The sequence below is a fragment of the Magnolia sinica genome, chromosome 13 (assembly GCF_029962835.1).
Source record: "Magnolia sinica isolate HGM2019 chromosome 13, MsV1, whole genome shotgun sequence".
Lineage (NCBI taxonomy): Eukaryota > Viridiplantae > Streptophyta > Magnoliopsida > Magnoliales > Magnoliaceae > Magnolia > Magnolia sinica.
The window spans coordinates 83,109,747-83,114,591 of NC_080585.1; the positions used below are offsets into that span (position 1 = coordinate 83,109,747).

The 4,845-nt window shown below is 41.9% G+C and overlaps 1 non-coding gene across 1 annotated transcript; it reads right to left on the reverse strand.

Moving 5' to 3' along the window:
• Positions 1-265: 265 nt before the first annotated feature.
• LOC131224419 (small nucleolar RNA R71) lies at positions 266-372 on the reverse strand. The gene has a single exon (XR_009160905.1). It is a non-coding gene; the product is annotated as a small nucleolar RNA R71 (small nucleolar RNA).
• Positions 373-4,845: the final 4,473 nt, after the last annotated feature.

Below are 4,845 nucleotides of genomic sequence, written 5' to 3' on the forward strand. Positions count from 1 at the left end.
ACCAGGAGTGATTCAACTCCTTTCAAAGTTTCATGGACTTGAATATGAAAGTCCATATTTACACATGAAACAGTTTGATGAGATAATAATCACTTTATATTTTCCTCATGTGTCTGAGGACATAGTCAGGCTGAAACTTATTCACTTCTCTTTGAAAGAAAAAACTAAGACGTGGCTGCATTCATTACGTTCATGATATATTGGCAGATGGAACGACATGACAGTGGAGTTCATAAAGAAATTCTTCTCATATCATAAAACAAACACCCTTAGAAAGTTGATCATAAACTTCGCCCAAAAGGAAGATGAAACATTCTTCCAATGTTGGGAGCGGTTCAAGGATCTTGTCAGTTCATGCCCACAACACGGTTTTGAAACGTGACGCATAACAAGTTTCTTCTGTAATGGATTAACATCTTCCATGCACCAAATGGTTAAGACAATGTGCAATGGGGAATTCATGAGCAAAGATGTCAATGATGTGTGGGACTATTTTGATAAACTTGCTGAAAACAAACAACCATGGTACATCTCCCCTAAACCCATTACCACTTCTAAGCCTGCTCAATCAAAGGAGAGGGGTAAAATATACTTGTTAAAAGAGGAAGACGATCTAAATGCTAAAGTAGCCAATCTCCCAAGGAAACTCGAGGCCATGAAACTTAATAAGGATAAGGCTAAGGAAGTTGTCTGCAGTATTTGTGCTTGTAATGTTCATACGGCTGAAAATTGTCCAAAAATACCTGCTTTTCAAGAAATATTGCATGAGCAATCGAATGCTGTAAACAACTATCAAAGGCCTTTTAAAATACTCACTTCAAACACATATAACTCAAGTTGGAGAAATCATCCAAACTTCAGCTGGAGGAATGGACAAACTGCTACTCCTCAAGGAGTCCCTAACCAATTTTTAAATAAAGGGAAACCTCAAGAGGAATCAGTTCAAAATCCCACAAAAACTCAAGACCTCATCCATCAAAGTACTCTTCAAGCCTTACAAGAACTCATTAAGGTTATACAAAAGATAGACTCACGTATTACGGTTATGGAGAAAGGGACCATTCCAGCTCAACCTATCCCCAATCCTAAACCACAATACGAAGTTAGTGACCCAAGCTTTTTAAATTCAATGGAGCAAGCCAAGTCTATCACCACTCTTAGGAGTGGAAAAACAATTGACAAATCTATTCTGATAAGGGTTAAAAAGTCTAAGGACTCGGAAGAGGACATGAATGATAGACCTAGTACTACTCCACATGGATTAAAACCGGAACGTCTGAACAAGCCGATTGCTTCATTCCCCCAACGGTTGATTGCACTAAAACCTCTAGCCAACTCACAGGATATTCTAGAAGTATTAAAACAAGTGAAGGTCAACATCCCTCTTCTAGATGTTGTGAAAAAAATTCCCTCCTATGCTAAATTTCTAAAAGGCTTATGCACAACCAAGAGGCAGCAAAGTATCAAAAATTAAATTTTCCTGACAGAAAAAGTGAGTGTCATCCTCAAGCAAAGTGTGCTACAAAAATATAAAGATCCTGGTAACCCAACTATCACTTGTATAATTAGGAATCACTAAATTGAGAATGTACTTCTTGACTTGGGGGCGAGTGTAAACCTGATCCCTTACTCAATCTACAAACAACTAGGTCTAGGCGAATTAAAACCCACCCGGACCATATTGCAACTTGCTAATCACTCAGTTCGTGTACCGAGGGGGATGATCGAGGATGTATTGGTCCAGGTTGATAAATTCTCCTATCTAGTAGATTTTATCATCCTGGATACCCAACCCATTGCAGATATGAGCACTCAAATTCCTGTCATACTTGTCCGCCTGTTCCTTACTACATCCAACGCTATCATCAATTAAAGGAATGGGGTCATGAATTTTTCTTTTGGAAATATGATGTTGGAGCTCAATATCTTTTTCAACATGTGCAGACAGGCAGAGGATGATGACGAGGCTCAGGATATAAATATGATAGATTCATTCGTGGAAGATAGAGCTCTGCTGTCCTTATCCTCTAATCCTCTAGAGACGTGCTTGGCCCACTCCCCTGATTTGGATGATGACACCATTAGGGAGATGGATGCCATGCTTGATATTACGCTGGTACTTGAAGTTAACTAGTGGAGGTCACAATTTGAAAAGTTCTCCCAAACTAATGTTGTGCCTCTACCGTCTAGCCTCAAGGCGCTGAAGCTTGACCTAAAACCTTTACCCTCTAAGCTTAAATATGTCTACTTAGGTCAAGATGAGACATACTCAGTGGTGATTTCTTTTGACCTTGAGCAAGAACAAGAGAGTATTCTAATCTCTACTCTCATTAAGCACAAAAGAGCCCTTGGATGGTCAATTGCGGATCTCAAGGGAATTGACCCTTTGATTTGTATTCACCGCATTCATCTTGAGGATAATGCGAAGACCGTCAACAACTACAACGTAGATTAAATCCAAACATGAATGAAGTGATTAAGGCCGATGTTCTTAAGCTATTGGATGTGGGTATCATATACCCTATATCGGATAGTCAATGGGTGAGTCCAACTCAAGTAGTTCCTAAGAAGTCTGGAATCAACATCGTATCCAATGCCGACAATGAACTCATGTCAACTAGAGTTACTACTGGTTGAAGAATGTGCATTGACTACAAAAAGTTGAATACCGTCACGAGGAAGGACCACTTCCCTTTGCCCTTCATCAATCAAATTTTGGAAAGGCTAGCTGGTCACTCACATTATTGTTTCCTTGATAGGTATTCGGGCTACAATCAAATAGAGATAGCTCTTGAAGATCAAGAAAAAACCACTTTCATATGTCCCTTTGGCACCTTTGTTTACCAAAGGATGCCATTTTGATGTAGAGTGGGTCGCGAATAGTTTCATAGCCAAGATGGATCAGAAAAGGCCTGGTCGACGACAGAAGTGATCCAAACCATCGGACCTTAGATCGGGCGTATCTCGCAATCTGGAATGAGTTATCTGACGTAAAATATATGATTTTGGGGTAGAACGAGCTACTTTAGCCAACTAACCCTGCTACGCCGGGTTATGCAGCCCAAAATTGTGAAAAACCCCTTGATCGATGGTCATTTCCCTGTTTTAATTTCGTTTTTACTATAAATAGTAAGTTTTAGTTTAATTATAACTCTTCATCTGTCGAGCTTTAGGAGTTGCGCCCAACGTGAAAAGAGCTTAGAATAATTAGGAGAATGGTTTGGTGAAGCCAAAGAGGACACTTACTATTTTTAGCCGAAAACCTTGCGCACTAGTAGACATCATGACCGTCTATAAATAGTAAGTTTACTATTTATAGTAAGTCGCGGATTCTAGGAGTTTGAGTTGTAGTTTGATTCTGATTTCTTTCCCATTGGTTGGTACCCTTATTTAAAGAGTTGTGAACTCGTTGTTAATTATTCATCAATCAATTTCGAATTTATTAGAATTTATTTCTATTTTCTGCTTTCTTTCCTCGTGGATTCGAGAAGTCTCTATGAGGAGTCCAGAGAAGTTCCATGAATTCGGAATAGTTATCTTCTTGAGGAAGACGGTGCTCGACCTCACATCCTCCCCTGCGTCAGTTTGGTATCAAAGCGAGGTTTCTCCTCGGATTGATGGCTTCTAACGATGAGTCGGGCAACAATCCCATGGGCGGTGCTTCAGGGAATTTACCTTTAACGGCGGCAGCTTTTGAAGTAGCGCAACGAGAGAATCAGCAAGCCATGCAAGGGTTGCAGGGTTCCATCGACCGCATAACGGATCTCTTGGCAGAAAACCTAAGGCAACTCCATGTTCCTGGTGGCAATCCTCCACCCCCAATTAATCGCCTTGATTGCAAGATAGTACCGGCAGTGCATCCAAGGGTCATTCCTGAGGAAGGGGGCTCCAGTGAGGAGAAAATCGATGACATAATCTTCCAACACCTCAGACATGGCGGCGATCGAGTAGATCGAACGGATCAAGAATTCAAGATGAGGGTTGATATTCCTAGCTTCAATGGCTAAGTACATATCGAGGATTTCCTCGATTGGCTTTCTGAAGTTGAGTGATTTTTGACTATATGGACATCCCTGAAGTAAAGAAGGTCAAGCTTGTGGCCTACAAGTTGAAAGGAGGAGCTTCAGCTTGGTGGGAACAATTGTAACTCGTGTGAACCAGGTAGATGAAAGCACCAATCCGCACCTGGCAGCAGATGAAGCAGCTACTATGTGCCCGATTCCTCCTTAGCGATTACGATCAGGTATTATTCCAACAATACCAAAATTATCGACAGGGTAGTCGTTCGATGAGGGAATACGCAGAAGAATTTTACCGCCTGGCGGCGCGTAATGATTTGGTCGAGACTGAATCGCAGCAAGTCGCCCGATTCAACGGTGGATTACGTATGGCTATCCAAGATCGGGTCTAGATGCAGTCCGTCTGGATGATGAATGATACAATCAAGTTGGCTACTCGGGCAGAAGCGCAACTTGAACATCCTAACACACGGACCTATCCTACTGTAAGGATCCTTGTGGCAGGTCTGTCCCAAGGAACTATACAGCCTAAGGGGAAGGAGCCCGTAGGAGCATGCACTCAACCTCCTACATTTGAGAACCGAGATCAGGGAAGCAGGCAAGCTAGACCCCAAAGGGGCGTACGACTGTTGCTGGTCCAAGTAGAATCCCGAACCCCTATGCTCGGCCATGGCCCGATAACTGCTATCGTTGCGGCCAATCGGACTACCTATCAAATACTTGCCCCTAGCAAAAAGTGGCATACCTCGCCATCAATGATGGTAGTGCTAGTAACACTTATAAAGATCTAGATATTGAAGAACAGGAGCATGCCACCAAGGACGAG